This window comes from Falco punctatus (assembly GCF_963210335.1).
Source record: "Falco punctatus genome assembly, chromosome: 5".
NCBI classification, from domain to species: domain Eukaryota; kingdom Metazoa; phylum Chordata; class Aves; order Falconiformes; family Falconidae; genus Falco; species Falco punctatus.
The window spans coordinates 36,225,144-36,246,396 of NC_137584.1; the positions used below are offsets into that span (position 1 = coordinate 36,225,144).

A 21,253-nucleotide genomic window follows, 5' to 3' on the forward strand; every position below is an offset into this window, starting at 1 on the left:
GGGAAAATTCTGTGCTCTTGTCTCTCATAGGCAGGGATAAAAGACAAGAAAACACTCCAACATAGCCAAACCCTAAAATTTTCACAAAACATAACTCACCTTAGCTTGCAATTGTCCAAACCGTAAGAGAGGAAAACTGCCTCAGATGCTATAGTAACCATTCAGCATAGGCATTTACACCTACAGAAAATGTCCTAACTACAAATCCTTCAGAGCCTGTGTACCATTCTGTGAGTTGATGAGGTCATGAGAATTTGGTGAAACTATCCCCTTTCAGGAAGGGGCACACGGCTCTTCAAAAACTGTGGGTGGGAAATAGAGCTGCAACAGGGAGAGTAACATGCTGAGCAGACTGTGAAGTATGTAATGTCAGCACCATTAGCTTTGCCTGACATCTCTTATTCAGTGCACATGTTGCCGATTGACAGAGACTTAACATGTTGATTCATGCTATTTAATTGTTAAGTCAATGCCTAAAAAGTTTATTGCCATCCATGATGTGATTGTTGATGAAGTTCCTGACTTTGCATACATTACCAAGGGCTGCCTGGATGACTCTGTAAAACAATTATTAGTCCAGATGTCTTCTTTTGAATCTTAGCTCATCAAAATTTGAGAAATGGCTAAAGCAGTGATACTACAAGGCTTTTAATAGAGCAGACAAAGCAATAACAGAAGGTGGAACTCGGCAAAGCTCAGACCTGAGGTAAGATGTATTCTTTTAATGATAAAGAAAGTTTTTCCTAGAGGCAGACTGCAGAGTAATAACTAACAGACTAACTCAACATACCATTGACAGTCTCAACAAAAGGCATTCTCAAGGCTGCCTATTCTGTGCTGCATTGTCTACAACACAGCACAAACTTAAGCAATAGCAATCAATGAGGACAATGTAGTCCAGCAGCGATGGGGGGGGGAGGGGGGGGAATTGCTTAGAACAAGGTGCAAAGTAATCTGCTTTTTTTTAAAATATAATTACTTATCCTAGGAAAAACCTTCCTCTTCCTTTCTAGAAGCAATTACTAATAATTAGACATTCAGCAATCCACTTTTTCTCTGTAAAATAACTGAGATCAGGACTTATGCAAGAGTTGTATACCACACCTTGATTTACCAAATTCCAGTGAGTGAATGTAAATTAAGAACCTGGATATTTGGTTTGACCTGGGAATTCATCATTTTGGAAAGTGTTAATTTGATTCCCATTGTATTTAAGGGAAAGATCAAATGAAGGATTTAGGATAAATCTTCATCATAAAATATTGGTTCATGCAGAGATATCAGAGCTAGTGCTAAACAAGATATCTCACGTATCAGAAGATATATATTCCTGTTAGGTCAAGGTCCCATCTGGGGTATATTACACTGCCTCACTACAGGTGCTTGATTGGTAGTTCTGGACCCTGGTGATATCAATTTGCATAAATCCTGCTTAATTTGCTTAAAATTTGCTTGAGGTACAGGTGTATGTAAAGTGTTTTGTTGAGCAGAAGTAAGCGTAAACATGTGCTTATATCATGTTAATTCCCATGAAACGTGCATTAAAATGCTTATGAACAATTAACTTCTGTATTGAGTAAACAATATCTGCTACCATGCTACATTCATGTAGCGCACATGCATATATCGTAGTGCATGTTTGGTGATGGTTGCCTTGAGACTGTCTGCTACACACTGGGAAACCGGAAGGATGATCAATATCATAAAGCTGAGTATTAGTTATTGCTAAGTGTTCTTGTTGATGCATGCACTTTTGGCTGGTTTTTCTTTTCCTTCTTGCTTGCCTTTTTTCTTTTTCTTTTTTTTTTTAAATCAAAAAGAAAGACAGAAAAGCTATAGAACTGCCCATGAAGCAGTGCTCTCCTGAACTTATCCTTTTGCTCCGAGACACTTCTGGGGTTGTTGCTGTCCTTCTTACTGTAACCCTAGGTTTGACTGTGGTTACACAATTGTTCTAGCTTGTGAGCTTCAAGGTCAATCTCAAGTCAGCTCAAACTTCCCCAAGATTTACTTGCTGTGAAACAGAAAGAGAATTTCAACATCATGCTAGTAATTTTGCCCTTTTGAGAGTGGTGGGGAATTCTTTTTTCTACTCTATTTAATACTCACAGAAGACAAATTAGTTCTATGGACTAGGCAATCTGTTCAGCAACTGTCAAAATGTCCATGTTCCTGAAGATAGTCTGCCTTCCTGTCAACCTGGAAAATATTGGCTAACTGGTATTTTTCAGTTAAATCCTTCAGGCAATAAAGCACCTAGTCTCCTGAGAATGCAGCCCCACTACTTTTGTATACAGGGAACAGCTGAGAACAGAAAAGTTCAGATAAGCAGAGAACAGTAGGTTGAAAAGATTCCTAACTTGCATCATTGCATGTATTTTCTTCTTAAATTACAAATTCTATCCATTTTCTTCAGAATACATGCTTGGCAAAATGCATGCCATTTCATGCTGGAAATAGCATTCAACACATAGAACTTGAGCATGCACTTTCACCAAAATTCATGCAAGTAAATGTGAGGAACTGAATATATATACATATATGTATTTTTTTAAAAAAGAAAATTCAGTGGAATATTTTGGGTTTCATAAGAACGGTTCAAAAAATTTCTATTCTACCCACAGTAGGTACTATTTTGCTACCACCATGTTGTTTCATGGGAGGTTATCTACTAGTGTATCCTTTTCTCATTTTCAATCAAAGTCCTTTAGTGTTCCTCATAGAACATATCTCACCCATGATACATTATGGCCCTCTTACAGTTTTTTTGTTATTGTAATTCCTCATGGGTCACCATGTTCAGTTGGTGAACACAGGTAAAGTAGGACATTGGAATTCAGAACCACCTGCCCTCAGGACCCTTTTAAGAACCATCACCAGCAGAATATGAAATAACAAAGTATTCCAGTGTTTTCATGGAAATTGCATGTTTAACCATTTTATGCCAATTTAACTTTCAGCAAAAAGAAAAGCAGACATTGATCACTAAGTACCCTTCTAATCAAAACCTTCACTTGGCATAATCATATCATTTCCGTTATTTTCTACAAGTCCTGTGTTAGCAACATATATTTGTATGCCACAGGGCATATATATATGATAGTCATAATAGTAACAATAATCACGTTTCTGATTTTATCCAGTTTCATGCTTTTCAAAGCCTACTGTTACCAGCTAGTTGAAATTCTGTAGCTGTGGCTTTAGAATTCCCCCATACATATTAACTCTCACTCTAAGTGGCATTTCTATATGCGTGAGTGTTACATTAAAATGAAAATGCTATTATTAATTTTAAAAACTGATTATTAAAAACGGCCAAATTAACAGGCATATATAAATGAAATACTAGTAATGAATATATAGTACCACTAGGTCATAATCAACAAACTTATGTGTTAGCAATACACTTTCAAAATATTTCTGGCTTTCTCTTATCTTTGGCAGACTAAACTCCATGTCTCACAACCTGGACATTTCATTTGCGAAGGAGCCTTAATGCTTCTATGGAAAGTTCTGTCCTGACAGCAGCCTTCAGACACTTCACAGATACTACCTGTGAGTTACAAAAATTTTGAGCTAAACCTGCAATTTTTCCCTTATATGCATCTGATGGAAAAAAGCCCCCTTTTGAACAGGATTGCAACCTGAATGTAGACATAGCTGAAAATTAAAACTGAAATCTTTACAAACGTTCCTCCAAAATCTATAAATACGTTGAGTGTTGCTGCATTCAAAGTTTTCTGGTCACTTTAGCCCAGCCTTCATGCTGCAGCATTATTCTAGCAGCACATTTGCAGAAAACAGATGTAAAATCTTCACAGGAAGACTTTGAAGAGACTGAGATGACAACTAGGGAGGTACCACAACTTCAGTGAGATGGTTCTTACAGTAAAAGATAGGAAGTTACATACTCCCCATTTTTCAGCTGAGATCCAGACCTCAGGATACTCTACTGTCACAGTACTTTGTCTTTATTCTTTTTCCTTCCTTGTTTTAGTTTTTTTTTTTTTTCCCTGTCAATGTTCTCCTAAGTCTTTTGATGATCCAGAGCCTTATTTTTTTCTCTACATTTTTCAGTGATTTTTTTGTTCCCAATTCTGATATTCCTATGACATATCTTAAGCCATTCTCTGCTGTAAATACAGATAAAGCAGGTCAGAAGGACATAAGCAAAAAACTTCACTTTGTATTCATATGTCCATATTCATGCCAGAAATGTGTGCGTGCTTGTCCAGTCTTATAAAGAGAAACCACGTCATGAGACTTGTCTAGCTTATTAGATTCAAATAAAAATTCTTTAATTTCATTTTTTAAATGATTAATCTGTCAAGGAAAAAAAAAAAGCACTAACAAAAATTTGAGATAATAATTTCTGAGGAAGATTATGAGAGATGCAGCTTAAAAATATCAGGCTGTTCAGAGACTGTTTACATACCAAGAGGCTAAATTTATCAAATACACTGTTTGCCATTATTAGTTCTAATTTAATTGGGATACATAGGAATTAGTTTCTTGAGCACAAGCAGAGTCTAAGTTATGTCCTGTGGAAATTAAGCTGTAGTACCTATTTGTGTGGCTGTACAAGTCCAGAATTGTATTAACTTTCACCTTGTCTATGCTCTCCATCAGCAGTTCAAGAAATGGGATATTTATCAAATTTAGAGACCATTTGACCTTCTTCGAGTTAATACAAAATCAGATTGACCTATGGTTGCCAGCATCAAGAACTAGTTCACTCATTAGATGACTTCTAGATAGGGATGGCCAAACAGTTTGACCTGAGATCACTGATGAGCTACATCCCATTAACCTCCAAAGAAAGAAGGAGAGACAAGAAAAGGAAAGAGAAATAGGTAGGGGACAAAAGAAGCTTCAAAGTAACAGCTATGCTTGATAAAAAAAGCAGAAATATAGTATAATGGTTGTATACTTGATCTGCTCAGCTAAGACAGCACTCTGGGGAAACAGGGCTGCAAAAGCATTAGTTTTAGCTGTCCCAGCAAACTTCAGGGTAGCCCCCTTCTGGTGACCACATTCTTGCCTTTCTACACCTGAAGCCAACGTTGCTTTCCTCTGTGTGTTAGACAAGTCTTGCCAAAACAAGCGAGACAAATGGTCCAGGACACAATCTATGTCAGTGATTTTACTAACTAAAAAATGGTATGATGCCTGAGGGAAGCAGCTGATTTACACTAGGATCTCAGGAATGTGATTTTTTTTCTTCTTTCTTTTTGGATCCTTGCATCCTAATCTAATACATCAAATCTCACCTGATTTTATAGGAGGATGATGAAAACTGAGCTGTTTGAGTTGTCTGTTTGCAGGTGAAGGGTTAGGTGTTCATCCAGAATGTTGTTTTTTTTTTTTTCTTTCTTTCTTTCTTTCTTTCTTTCTTTCCTTCTTTCCTTCTTTCTTTCTTTCCTTCTTTCTTTCTTTCTTTCTTTTTTCTTTCTTTTTCTTTCTTTCTTTCTTTCTTTCTTTCTTTCTTTCTTTCTCTCTTTCTCTCTTTCTCTCTTTCTCTCTCTCTTTCTCTCTTTCTCTCTTTCTTTCTTTTCTTTCTTTTCTTTCTTTTCTTTCTTTTCTTTCTTAATGTGCACTGTTAATCAAATTTTCCAGGACACTGTCACAGAGAAACTGAGGCTGATAATGAATTCTGAAATAATTTGTGTCTAACTTTTAAAGAATAATTCCAAGGCCCTCACATGATTGATTCCACAAATATGCGTCCAATAATTGAAATTGAGGGACTTTGTCTATCATATTTTCTGTGAATCAGGTGTGAGATCTGTTCCACCACCTTTCAACTCAGGCCAGAGACAGAATCAGGTGGCCTTCCAGAAAGACTGGAGTCAATGTAGGAATCAGTTTTATTAGTATCTTTAATGACACTAATTAAAATAGTACAAAAGAAGAAAGAGATGCCTTTCTGAATGACAGCTTTGTGTAACTTTTCTGTTAATTTTGACTGGTGACCTATACATACCTAAATCAGCATATCTGGTGTTTCCCTTTGCTATCAGGCTCACTGCAGAAATGGTTGTTGTGGTTGGGGTATTTTCACTACCCCAGTACTCTTTTCTGAAAGTTACCATTGTGAAAGATCAGCATTACTACAAAATCAGATAATGCAATCTAAACAGAACTGTGAAGAACCAGCCCTGTGGGGGAACCACAGCTGAGGAGGTTTACGGCTGGCCATGTATTTGTTTCAGCCACCCTCTGCTGTCACAAGGTCAATGGCAGGGGGCAGCCAGTTCCTGTTGATGTGGGAGACCATCTGAGGGTAGAAACACTTTGAATTCACAGAGCTAAGTCCATCTGTCTTGGAAAGAAACAGACCTTTAGAAGGTATTTAAATCTTCACAAATGGGCTCAACCCAGGTTGGCTTCACTGTAAATAAGGAACATGTTCTATTTAATAGGCTTTTGGGAAAAAGGTGGAATTCAGCTTTCTGGAAAATTTAGAGATTTTAAATTTGAAAAGGAATTTTTTGCATTTTTCATTAAAGCATGAGGAGAACCTCCGAAAGAAAACTATTCTTATGAAAAGATGGGCTCCTAATATTTTATTTCATCTTACTAATGGGAAAGGTTTTTTAAAAAACATTACTTTTTTACATTTTTGTTATTTTTGTTAAACTTCTGCTTTTGCACAATAAAAAAATTATCAAAATAATGCAAAGCAGGTCTACTTTACTTCCACTTTATATATTCCTGTATATGTGTATCTGCATACCTTGAAGGCTAGGCTGACAGTAAATTTGCCTGAATGCATTTTGCGTCAAACAATGCTGCCAATGTCTGTGTGTGAGTGCTTTGAAAAGAATACTTAGGTGAAAAGAGAGAACAACGCCTCTCTTTCAGTGCACAAAATGAATCCCTGAAGAATCCAGTAGGTCTCTGAATTAAACTTTTTTATTTTCTAGGTGGTCTGCTATTCTATTTTCAAATCTGTATAGCCACTTTATAATCCTTATTGCCCATGAATTATAGCTTAGATTATATTCAAGCCCAAAGTGAATCAATAAAGTGCAATATAATTTTTTACCAGTTACACAATCAAGCATTATAAAGATACACCCATGCTTCAAAATAGAAAACTATTTAATCAACTTATTTTAAATTCAAAATTAAGATAGAGATACTAATCTATGTTCATTAGTTCATATCGTTATGGATACTGTCAAATAAACATACAAATACATTCCCTGCTCCTGAGAATTTATAATGTAATTTAAGGAATTTTCAATGTGGGAGCATATTACATTCCTTCATAGCTATTTCTGAGGATCAACTGTAGCTTAATTCTGTTTTTAGAATCTATAGAATGCTCCCAAATTCTTCATTATTTTACAGATATGCTAAATTCTGACTTTTCCACTCAATTTTTATTTTCTATGTCCAGCCCAATGACAAAGAACACCTAGCTGTATTTTATGTGAAACTAAAAGGCCAGTTGTGTTCCTTGGCTGACTGCAGGTCAAAATTAGTTTCTTAAGTCTCTGTCATGTGACTGAGGAATGATTATAAGGCTTTGTACACAGATGTGAAAAGGCCAGGCTGTGGAAAGTTCAGTATTCCTGGACGACCCCACCAAATAACGGCACTCTGGTCTTCAGACTCATCCCACTGGAGAGATCTCTTTCTCAGGTTCTATTTCAGGTTTTTTATGTATAGGTCCAGGAATTTCAGGAAAATGAGCAGTAGTCTGCAGGGCTGAGCCACAAGCTAGAGCCTTCCCAGGTGATGCCCCATCAGTAGTTTTCAGTGGTTCCTTTCCTTTGTCCACAGTATCCCTTCCTCTCTCCAAAGCTTGCTCGCTATCAAAGAGAAGAATTACTATTTTCTCTCCTTTGAAATATGATTCCAGAAACACAAGCCACAGGCTGACTTTATTTTTCTGCGTAGGTAAAAGCCCAGTTTGCCATTGTGTTATTGCAGAGGGGTTAATATATCCCTCTAGCTTTATAATTTATTGGGACCTGAGACATTAACATTGACATTTCTTCACTGAATTAAGAAAGAATGACTGTAATGAAAAGGTAACGTATTAAAACAAATGTTCTTGCTCCTATATTATTCACTTTCTCACTGAATTATTACAGTATATTAATTCAATTACAGATTATGGCAATACTATCATATTAGAATATCAATAATAAGAGTATTTATTATTTCTGTTTCTCTCAGATTACTTTTTATTTTAAAAATATATATGTATATATTTAATGGCTGGTTGTTTTGCTCCTCAACAGGGACAATTCTGCTGTATACTGGTTTAGGAGATAAAACCTGTCCAAACTTCTGTAAAGATCAGAGTGTCTTATCTTAAGTTGGATTACTACTCTTGCAGACTGAGACCAGATAAACAAAGCCCTTATATAACTTCAGGGCTGTTGTGATCAATTTGCCTGGTGCACGACTCTGGGGACCATGCTGTTTTACCATCTTGATTGCAACGATAAATCCATCATTATGTTCAGTGCGGTGGAAACAGCTCAGAGCCTTGCCATTTGTGGCAAATCTTTTCTATGGCAGGCTCATAGTAAATCAGTCTGACCTGAGCTGACAATGATTGATTCTGAACAAAATGTCATGAACAATCAAATCCTCTCTTTTCTTCTTCTTTTAAAACTGAATAGATTTAACCCTCTAAATCTAACTAAATACCAAATAAGAGAAAACAGGGAGGGGTTATTTGTTCTCCCACCACCACCACCCTGATTGATAATTGTGAAAAAAATCCACATTTTACAAGTCTAAAGTGTGTGGCAAACAATGTGCCTGTTATTTGCAGTCATTAATCATTACTATCTTTGAGAGTCAGAGAGACACATTTTAATCCACATCAGAGTGCATGTGTGGGAAGGAGACGGGAAGATTTATCAGCTCTCTGAGGCAGGTATTGTTTCTTTCCTCCTGCTTGCTTAAACCCCTCCCATAGTGGAGCTGTGTTAATGATTGGAATGTCTGAAAAATTTCATAACACAGATGGCATCGGTATTGTAACATGGCATTAGAATCATCCAATCAGCCTACTGATTTATCAGGGTTGTTTTTTATAGGCTCACAAAAGCCGTTAGAAAGGACCCTGAACCATTAGGGGTGTTACGGGGAACCCAAAGTTCTACCAGAAATCTGTGTTGTCAAAATCTAACATATGGTTGAATGTGGTTGACACAAATTTTATATTCCATTGACAGAAAATTTACAGAAAAGAACAGAAAACTGTTCTGGCTCCAGAATTAAATGTTCCAAAAGTGAGAATTAATTGGATCAGGATATTTTTGGTGGGTTTTGGGTTTGTTTTTGTTGTTGTTGTGGTTTTTTTTTTCTTTTTTTCTGAGGATATATTTAGAAAACAATATACTTTCATTATGTCCCTTAAAGCAGCCAAGTTTGTATGTAATAGATGCAGAACTTAAAAAAGACATGAGCAGATCTTTCTACTTTACAATTTATGAGGGAAAAAAATGGTGTTAAAGAAAAATGGCTTTGGCTTTTGTGCGTACTGAGCAGAAAATGAAAATTATATAGTCACTGAAATGACTACCTCATTTGTTTGTTTATCTAGAATATTGGATGAAAGAAAGTAAAGGAATTAAAATTAAATGAATTGTAAGCGTCTTTCAAATCTATTCTTTTTATAATCTACAGGGATCAGACCCTTTGGAGAGGCAACCAGCTTCAACGTGAGGTAGAGCAAACAGAAGCACCTTTCAGCTGAAACAAAGGGCTTTGCAGAGGTCATGTGTTTGTGAGATGTGAAATGAATATCTTAAATTGACTATCAGATATTTTTATCCTGTTTTGGAGGAGTGGGAATCTTTCAAATTTAGTATGTGAATATCACGCTTGTGAAACTGAAGCACAAGTAGAACTTACTGTAGATGGAGTATTAATCTCTGCACAGCTCTACTAATGCAACTATCTCTGACCTGAATTAAAATCATTATTCATATTCACAATTTTATAATCAGAATTGCTAGGGGAAAGGCAGTTCTTCTTCACAGAGGATTTAATCATATCATCAGGTTTTGATATTCAAAACTTAGTTTAGTTTTGATTCAGAACAAATCCCAAAAATTCTCACCGACAGGAGTAGTCCAAAGGTTCTTAATACAATGACAATCCACTCTGAGAGGCTGAACCTGGGCGCATTTTCTGAAAGCCCTGGGATTTCTGGATTAGAAGCAATCTCCCTGCTTGGCTGCCTCAGTGACACGAAGCTTCATAGTCTTGTCTTTTCAGCAAAACCAACTGGTATCCACATATATGAGTTTTCAAGAAACCTGGGACATTTACAAGATGCCTGTCAGGCAAGCTACTTTTGCTTGATTTCTAAAATAACTGCTATTAAATTGAACTCATTGTGGACTTTTTCATGTCATTCCCAGATAAAACCTTTTTTTTTTTTTTTTTTTCCCAGAGATTTTCCAATCCTGTTATGACTATGCCTACATAATCAATGCAGCACAAACAAGCATGGGCTTGTCAAGTGTGAGGATCTACATCCACACTGTGCACAGGGTTTCAGGGAGTTTTATTTGGACTGGCTGTAGAATCATAGAATTGTTTAGGTTGAAAAAGACCTTTGAGATCACCAAGTTAACCCAGGACTGCCAAATTCATCACTAAAACATGTCCCTAAGCACTGCCTATAGGTGTTTAAATCACCTCCAGGTGATTCTACCACCTCCCTGGACAGCCTGTTCCAATGCTTGAACACCCTTGCTGTGAAAAAATTTCCTAATATACCAGCTAAACCTCGCCTGGTGTAATTTGAGGCAATTTCCTGTTGTCCCATCATTGGTTAGCTGGGAAAAGAGACTGACACCCACCTGCCTACAGCCTCCTTTCAGGTAGTTGTAGAGAGCAATAAGGTCCCCTCTGTGTCTCCTCTTCTCCAGACTATACAACCCCAGTTCCATCAGTTGTTCCTCATAAGACTTTTTCTCCTAGACCCTTCAGCAGCTTTGTTGTCCTTCACTGGACACAATCTGGCACCTCAATATCCCTCTTGCAGCAAGGGGCCCAAAACTGAACGCAGGATTCCACATGCAGCCTCACCAGTTCTGAGTACAGGGGGACTACCACTGCCGTGGTCCTGCTGGCCACACTGTTTCTGACAAAAGCCAGGGTGCTGTTGGCCTTCTTGGCCACCCGGGCACATTGCTGGCTCATGTTCAGCCAGCTGTCACCCAGCACCCCCAGGCCCTTTCCCACCAGGCAGCTTTCCAGCCGCTCTGCCCCAGCCTGTAGTGTTGTGTGGGGCTGGTGTGACCCAGGGGCAGGACCCGGCACTGAGCCTTGTGGAACCTCACACAACTGGCCTTGGCCCATTGGTCCAGACTGTCCAGATCCCCCTGCAGAGCCTGCCTGCCCTCCAGCGGATCAACACTCCCCAACAACTTGGTGTCATCTGCAAACTTACAGAGGGTGCACTTGATCCCCTCATCCATGTCATCGATAAAGATATTAAAAGAACTGGCCTCAAAAATAGTCTGCCTGTGGACTGTATTCTCCTTAATCTGAAGCCCATTCCTTTTTCAAATAACCCATTTCTTATTTCCTTTGTGAGAACCAAAGTGTGGTGAACACACTTCTAATCGGAATTAAAATGCTAGAGTAAATATTCCATCTACAGAAGGTTAGATCATGAGTTATGGTCAATGAGAATCTCACTGCCTGGAGATTTCCTCCATGAGGTAGCGATGGCTGCTGTTCAATACTGTGCCCAATACCAACTTTCAGAATTATGCGTAATACTTTAACAGGTGGCAAAGAAGGTTTTGCCTTCATCAGGAAGTTACTGTGTTACTTTTTGTAGACAATTTGAGCAGGTCACAATGTTTCACATTTAAAAAAAAAAAAAAACACACACAAAAACAACTACAAAGCAAACTAACCTTTTATTGATCAGGACTAAGTACATCCTCTTGCCAGAGGAGGCTAAGAGGTTAGCAGAATTAAAACAGATATTTTAAATATGCACAGATAACAGTCAATGAACAGCAAAGTCAGCAATAACAGGGCACACTTTCTGAACTGACAAAACTACTTGTAAGACCAGGATTCAGATATATTCACCCCATCCAAGGTTTGGTAGCATTTTTCTGAAAGGCCTTTCACGTTTGTTTCTGAAATACCTTATCTACCCTCTGCTGGTTATGATACAGGAAAGTAGATGAACAATGAGTCTACATATTGCACCAGTAAGAAGCACACATATACTCACAGACTTATTTTGTATTTCTCTTCAAATATGAACATAATCTTAGCATTTAAAAAAATAATCTTTAGATTATATTTCTGGAAATCATCTTTTTTTTTTATCTGACCTACACCAAGATCCCTAACCCCCTAAAAGTATACCTGTATTAGTCACATAAATAGGGTGAGGGATAAGGCCCATGCAACAGTACCTGACTGTTCACCTGCTAAATTGTTAGGCCACCCTGACCCCGTTTTTGATGGGGTGAACCAGCAGACTCCCAGTCAACACTGGGGCAAGTTCTAAGTGTGGCATGGATAGGACTATTCCAGCGGTGTTTGTGAGGATAAGGATATTTTATTGTGCAGTTGAAGTTGTGCTGTGTCACTAGGCTTCAGAGCCAGAAAATATTGCCTTGCACATTTTATTAATCAAATATTATAGTATCCGATTTCCACTGAATCCCTTTTTTTCTTCAGCAAATTTCAGTCTTTCTTAATTTTCTCAAACATATTACTCCCAGAGGTGAAAAAAAACATTGCTGGCATAGCTCTATGTGTATGAATAGCCCCTCTGTTGACACACATTGGCTTCAGTGGCTACATCTGTGCTACCAAAATGTAAAAGTGCCTAGGCTGAGGGACTACCCCACAATCATCCAATTATCCATATAGTCAGATTGTAAGTACTGCTGTAAGGGGATTCTAACATATTCTTGGCTACCCAAAACTGTCAAAAAATTTTTATAAGTGGACTTTAGCTTTGCAGATGTGAGTTATGCTTTATTATTACAATCAGAGTGGTCCTTCAGCTGTTTTGCTTATTATTATAGAAGTAGCCAATGGGTAGATGTAGCTATAGAGTGACAGGACAGTGCTAAAGCGACAATGCTTAGGACTGGCTTACTCTTGAGCAGACTGGCATTATGGCAAAACTCCACATCACTTGTCCCTGGACCATCTCAGGGCCTCAGCGACGCCTTGTGTGGCCTTAAAACATAATTATGATTTTACGTGGTTTTCACTACAAGGTGTCAGAAATAACATGAGATCTGTTTCAGCCCAGCAGCACAATACTTTTATTGCACAAAAGTAAAGATAACCTCTTGGACATTGCATGGCAGTGGATATTTGAAGGTGCAAAGGCTGTGGGGATAGTACTGAAGGATGATGTGGGGTGGGGAGTACTGAACCTGATGCTGTTTCATCCTCATTGCCTTGGAGGAGCAGTCTTCGGAGTCTGCAGCCTGGCTTCTTGGTGAGAGTTAGAACAACTAAGCAATATAAATCACCAGGGGTCAGAGACTGTCTTTGCTCCCTTGCAGTCTTTTATTTAGCAGCGTGGATTCACTTAGTGTGGTTCCTATAACTGAAATATGCATACGTGTTTTCAAGATTAGGAAAGTGGTGATTTATTATCTTTTCACATGCAATTGCCTGTAGGATGAACAAGAACAGCTGTTCAGTATTGTAGAGCAGCAATACACAGTAGTTTGCTGCAGGCTAGGAAAGGAAGGAATTCCATAATTTCATTTGATATGGGAGCTTCTGTCCACAGAACACAAATGGCCAAATGCAGGTTTATGCAGAAATCTTTGTCTCACTGTGAAAAGTGCTATTGTCTCTTAATTACTACCACCAATAGCCAAGTCTTTAATATTACATCTGTGCTGAAAGGCAGCATCTTCCAGAATTTTGCTGAGGCATTGCCCGTGCTCTGGCACAGATGATGTAAGACCATCCCAGAATAACAGCACCCTCTTTTGATCAGTCGTGTGTTTCTTGGTTTTTCAACTATCCATCACTGTCAGCTCCCATTACCACAGTTCCTTAGATCCATCAGGCTCCCAGCACAGTGTTGTGCACCGGATAATACCATAGGAAATGAAACCATTCCCATAAATATAGATTCCTGTCTTTTTACTGAGTAGGGTGTAAAACATGATGCAAGTTCACATCCAAGCAGGAATTATATTCATGGAAGTGCAGAAGAAAAAGGATGGAAACGATTCCTGAGTCATTTTGTGTACTCCCTTGAACATGTAAATATTTTCCTCCACTCCCTGCTGCCTCGGTGTTCTCTGTATTCAGCTTCACTTCAGCTGAACAGACCGTGTCCCTTGGTTGGCCATGCTGTGACAAAAATGTTGTCAGTTGGCAACATATACGTACTTGCCTTGCAGAGGACATTGTTCGGGGGAATGTGTTATATTTAAAATCAGTTGCAGCATAGGTAGACCTAGAATATATTGTATTTTAGGTGAGGCTTCCAATCAATGCTACTACATTTGCAACATCAAGCATTCAACAGTCAGTACATGGGAAAATTAAAGTTGCATGCACACATTTGTCCACTTAAATGTTCTTCAGGTCCGAATTGCCTACAAGCATGTGAAAAGACAGTAAGTCACTGCCTATCTTTTGCACCTTAGAAAAAAAGTCCCTTTTAGTAAGATGATCAGACCTGAAGGTTTGAAATTTGCACTTAAGGTTATATATGCATGAGCAGTCTCATTGCATAGACAACACACTAAAGTGCTCAAGACTTGTTAAGACTTGGCGGGTTCTTTCGACAGAACAGCATTGCTTCATCCTGGCTGCTCCACATTAGAGATCACTCTCCAGATTGTGCAACTTTTAGATGAGGTATAATAAGATGTGAGAAAGGCACAGATTTAAGAGAAGCAACTTAATAAAAAAAAAGTAAAACTTGAACTTATGGTCTTGTCATTATCAGCCCAATCTCCCTTCCGTATGAACCCACAGTATTGTTTAAATGAGGAAAGAGCAGCTGGAAGAGAACCAGTTTTGCATGATCCCATCTGGAGCTTCATCTTTGTGGCATACTTAAACGAGATGCTAGGTTGGTGCATGGGCAGGACTGATAGAAGGCTGACGAATTTTAGCAGACAGCCTCTAGCAAGCTCTAGTGAGGAAAGCACAGATGGGGAATAATGATTTTTGGCAGCTTACAATTCAGCCAAACCTGAATGGATTGAAGACATGAGAAGAGTAAAAGGCATCTTCCTGACCCCAGAACTGTACTTATGACAAATCTCAAGTTCCTTTTGCAAAACACGGAAGTATTCAGCTATGTGAAAACACCAAATACAAATAATTGTATTTCTTTTTAAAGTTGGAAAACATTAACCATATTCTTATGCATGCTAAAGTTAAAGATTGATAGCACTTTCCAAACAAAAAGTATGTGAAACCTTACTATTCTAGTCAAGTACTACATATTCCCATAAGCAGCTCAATGCTGTCTCAGGAATTTAATGCCTTCCCAGAAATAACAAACAATTCAAATGCTAGACCTCATATGGAGGAACCAATCTACCCTCACAATAGCTTGCAATGAGTCTTTATGAATCCTCTTTCACAATGCAAGGGCAGTGATTGCCAATGAAAAAAATCATGTTAAAATGCAAGACTAAATGGCCAGAGAGAACAAGTATAGCTGCATGTGCTGTTGAAATGAGTATCCACTGATTTTTTAAGACAGTCTTCTATGTGAATACCAATGAAGCAAGTGAAAAGATCTTCCAGACAGGCATATTTTTCCTTATTAATATTTCTTTAGAATCATATGAGAAACTAGAGGTCATAAATGAGCCTGCCCCTACCCTAAAAAGTTTAATACGCAAATAGACAGGAGGCTAAAAGAAGTATTATTAACTCTGTATTATAGAAGTGAAAAATGCCTGATTCTAAGAGATCTTGACAGCTGCTGCTCTAGTTTAACTAGACAAAACTTTTTTAGATATTGAACACTTCCAGACCAGTTCTTAAGTGTTTTATTTTTTTCTGAAATCTAAAGTCAAATACTTGAAACCAGTTTCCTAAATTTCTTATAAATACCTTAATCATGACACCATCCTTTTACTCTTTAACATTTTCTTTTGGGCTTCTTGAGATAACAGAAATAACTTTAAAAAAAAAACCAAAACAAAACAAAAAAAACCAAAACAAAACCAAACAAACAAAATGCAGAAAGCAAAACCCATTTGTATAATTACAATTCTGATCTCCCCTCATTCTCCCAGATGTAATCCCCCCTAGAAAACTCTCACTTAATGGGCCATTCCAGTAAACCCTTACAGCTCAAAGATTGCTGTATTTATTAGAAGCCCGTAAGTGTTGAAATAGCAAAACTTTCAGCTAGATTCCCTGAAAGCTGTGCAAACTAACAAGCTTAATGGATTTTTAATGGTCCCTTTACAGACTTATGTAAGGGCAATGGAGGCAGTGGTGGCAGGAGGTTATGCTTATGCATAAGATTAAAAATATTTTGAATGCTCCACAGCAGCATCAATACTCAGTAGGGCTACATTCTCATAGAAAGTTACATTAAAGTGTTTCTAACAGAATAAAGCAGGTATTATACACCTTTACCATGAGTGCAACTAATGTAACGCTCCTGGGGACAACACGATGCTCCTGTTGCATTAAGCATCCCTGTATGATTAATAGATTATAAAACAATTATGGGCATGACTTCTATGTCTAATATGATAAGAACTCCAAATCTCATATTTTTATGCAAATACAATGTTGAAAGCTGTTGTGAGGTTAGTAAAAAACTACAGAATGAAAGGTTCTGAGTTTAGAAAATTTGCAGTCACTCTAACAGACAAGAAACTAAAAATTAGAACTGACATCAGCTAGAGCTGCAGCATTATCTTTAACAGGAAAAAAGCCTGGAGGAGAATTATGGGGGATACATAATAGTTTAAAAGATCTTTACTCTGGAGACAATGTGGAAAATTTCATGCATATATGACTTCAATCTATCCTTGCCTTGTTTTCAACCTCTTTTTTGTTGCTAAGACAATGAGCTAAATTTTATTCTCATGAAAATTATGTTAATTTAGTCTGGAATTCTTTATTTGACTTCCCTAGGTACATAGATGTAACATGACCAACCATGGTCCTTTGTGATGATAAGGCCATCTAGGTTTAGGCACATTATTGCTTTGGCAGGCAAATGCAATAGATCCTTTCCTGGTTTGCAGGTCTAGTTTTGTGATTGTTCTAAGAAAAAGCCCTTAATCTGAACACCCCTAAAGTACCTGAAAAGAGATGATCTCTTCTTTTCTGTTGCAGTATGTTTTTAAAGATGAGAAGTTCTGAAGCAATAATATCTTTAGTTTTCCAGGGAAAATAATATAATTTGCAACACAGCTTTATTTCCCCCTTGCAAATGAACCATCACAAATTCAATACTGCCCATTTTTGAGTGTTCAGGTAAGTGGGACTTAACAAGTTTTTTAAAAAAAATCCATTATTTTGGTTTTGGACTCTCTTTTTTGTACCCTAGATTCCCCATAACAAAAGCAAGCATAAGTCCACTGCCATTTTCCCAAAAGATGCTTCCTATTAGCTGGAAACACTTTCTACTTTGACTTATACTTTAATTTGCATAAAATAGGTTGCATTAAGCCTGTCTACCTACCTGTTTGTAAGTGAAGTTTCTGTTCTGGATATGCTTCCTAAGGAGAAGTGGCTTGGAGAGCATGCTGCTCTGTAGATTTGAATGTGTTGTTCTGCAGTGTTGGAGAGGATAAATAGTGACTTGCTGCTCTGAACGTCTCTATTTGTTCTGATCGACCATATATAATGTAAGCCCCTGTAAAACAATGTGGTCAAATTCACCTGTCTGCTGAGAGAGAAATCCTTAACAGTGGAATTTCACACAGTTTATAGATAGCTGCAATGTAGTCTTTGTGCTCCTGAACCTCAGGAAGGGATAGAATTGCCAGGCCCTTTTCCCTGATGTAGTAAGTGCTTTTCATCAGCTCTAACATTATCTTCCTAAAGTTACAAGCATAACAAAGCCAAGTTCCCTTCTTTATTCAAGTATATTGGAGTTCCTCCCACTCCAAGTGTCCTAACTATTGATGCTCAGGTTACTTCATTTCATAGTAACAAATATAAGATAAAATGCTATGCTTTCAGAGTTTTAAAACCAACTAGATTTTATTCTTACTGTCATAGCTCTGGACATCTGTGAGAGAAGATAGACATCTGTGTAATTGCATTTTTTGTTCTCTGGAACAAAATTGCATGCTCTATTTTTTGAACATCTTTACATAGTCATGCTACCAAGTTATCCTAGTTATGTTAGACACACATTTATTTCCAGTTTGCTAGTCTAGGAGGTCTCAAAATTCAATTGACTGACTGAGTCATCTACAATATAAGTTCCTCTGTCTAAACATATCACTTGTAGCTTACATCAGCTCAGAGCTAGTCAATCCGTTGAATTTGGAACACATCTCCTCTTATAACAGAGAATGATTTTTGACCAGATGAATCACAGCTTAAACTCCATAGGCTGTATTTACTGATCTGCACTGACTATAAGGGGAGTCTAAACAAATAGTTCAGATGAAGAGATCTACACAATGCAGTGGGTGTTTCCCACTACCTCTCCTCTCCCTACCCTGTATTCTTTCATTGCATGATGGTGAAATCAAGTTGTTAAGGCCCCAGTCTTACTTGCTATCCATCTGCGGATCTTAAGAAACACAGAATATCCATTTTGGATCAGACCAAAATGGACCATCTAGCCCTGAACTTTGTCTTCAGTAGTGATCATAACTGGATGTCTGAAAAAAATATAAGGCAAGAGAGCAAGTGCATGTGATGCCTCTCCACAGTACTCTCCCAGAGATCAGTAATTTTCAGCTCAAAGACCTTCTAAAACAGAGGTAATTTATTTGTATTTAAGAATCCCAAGGAACTCCTCTTCTGAGTTTGTCCAACTGTACTTTAAAGGTGCATAAACTTCTAGCTAGCATCTTGTGATAGGGATTTCCACTAAATCTCTGCATTCATGTGAAGACCTCCTTAAACCTGCTACTTGCTATCTTGTTTTAATGTCCAACTCTCTCCAGCTTTGTCCTGGAATAGACACTGAGTAACTGATCTTCTCAGTGCTGTTTGTAACCTAACTGACCTCAGTCCCAGATCTCTTCCAATACCCTCAGCTATCTCTTTTTGCAGGCTGAAGACCAAACAATTATCTTCCAGCTTGCTTATTTAGCTGTTCAATGCTTTTTAACAGGTCTGCTAACATTTTGCAAATTTTCTAGTCTTGCTGTATAATTCTGCAGAGATCAAACCAGATCACAAGCCAAACCAATATAGTCAGATGCCATTACCTTATGTCAGTACATATTATAATATTATTGACATTGATGATTGACGTTACAAAGTAGCTTATATGTCATACATTCTCTGTTTTGTCCTATATTCTGCTCTTAATAAATCGTAGTTTTCCAACTGGGTTTTGATCATTAAGCAGAGTACAGCTGATATTTTCAAAGGAAAATGTGTTATAATACCAAGATTTAATTCCTCAGCCATAACAATCAGCTCAGTCCCTCATTCCACATGTAAAGATTAAATTATTTTTCCCATGTGCATGACTTTTGAAATTTATATTTATTGAATCATGTCTGCCTTATTAATGTCCAGATACTAAGTCTTGTAACATCTTTGTACCATTTTTTTTTTTCATTTTGCTCTCAGGCACGTTACTTCCATCCCTCAAGGATTTACAATCTTGGTTGTTTTATACCAGAACAGCACCTCAGTCACTGCAGAGACCTTAGAGCCATTAGTCTTGTTTTTTTCAAAACTTCATCTATACAGCAACACTATCCCATCAAAAACACATTTTCTTTTCCTGTGAAACACTTCAGGTCCCTAATACAATCCAAATTGTAGTGTGAAGCTGTAAACAGGCCTATGCCATGAGCTGAAGAGAAAGCTTTAGAGCAGCCTTAAATACATCAAGCCCCATAAAACATGCTTGAGGTCAAAAACTGTACCCCACCTCTTGGACAAGCAAAGGTCATAATAGCTGCAAAGGAACTAAGGTGTCCCTTGTCCTGCCCTCCATGTGCCTGACCCGCATAGATCTTATGAAGACCAACCTGCCCTTGTGCCAGCTGAGGATGGTATTTAGGAGCTCTCTAAGAGCTTAATAATCCCTGCTGGCATATTTACTTTTAAACTGCTTGTGTAGCAGGTGAATTTGGATTTGAGGAAGAGTCACAACTCCTATGTAATAGAACAGGCAGAGCCAGAGTTTCCCAATGGGAATGTTAAATGTGAACTGTGCAAATTCATGTTGTTACATTAAGTGTATATACACAAGATGAAAGGCTGTATCTTTTTTTTTTTTTTTTTTTTTTTAATTCTCCTGTCCTACTATTAAGTACACTCATATTGTCAGCTCTTAAACTCATTAACTCCAGGACATTTAAGTTCTGCCAGTTTCATTCCTGATCCTACTGAGAGTTTTTTATTTCTTATAAATTAACTCATCCTCAATTGCTTTGATGCCCTGAATTCCCAGTCAGTTCATACCCTGATGAGACCAGAGGCTTGTTTCCACTTGAAAATTAATGTATACGCACACACACATATACACACACAGTGTAAGTGTAACTTGTAATTTTTCCAGTTCATTATTTACCCATATATTTAGTTTTCATGTTCCCTTTGGGGAGTAAGTTCCCTAAAGTGCAAAGTTTTAATCATAAGGTTTGTGGCTTTTTGTTCTGTGCCAAATTCACTGTTTCTAATAGCATTTTGGCACCACTTATGTATCCAAAGGTCTACTGCTGGGGGGGAAGGAAGAATGATTGCCTTCCAATAACACTGCCCAGTGTAGCACATATCTTTGTAAACATGAAACAAGGGAAAAGCTACCCAGAACACAGCTACCCCCTGCTCCACCATGCACAGGGTGACATAATTCTGAGACCCTTGTTCAATTTAGAATTAATAAATTATACATTTACTTTTTGGTTGATCACTTAGGGATTTTCTGCTGCAGTTTTGTCTGTTCTTGCTTTGAAAAAAGCATCTGAACTAATGATGCTGCTGGCATCCTCTTTGTCTATGCTGTGCAAACTCTGACTTCACAAGCAAACTCTCACAAAGAAGTCTAATCTATTGCAGTTCCTGCATCTTTTAAAAATCTTAGGTACTTTACACTTCTAAATGCCATTTAGTGGGAATTCTG

At 37.7% G+C, this 21,253-nt stretch overlaps 1 long non-coding RNA gene across 1 annotated transcript in view; it reads right to left on the reverse strand.

Moving 5' to 3' along the window:
• Nucleotides 1–21,253, reverse strand: part of LOC308064292 — a 209,549-nt gene that overhangs the window by 152,198 nt on the left and 36,098 nt on the right. The gene's annotated exons all lie outside the window — the stretch shown is intronic.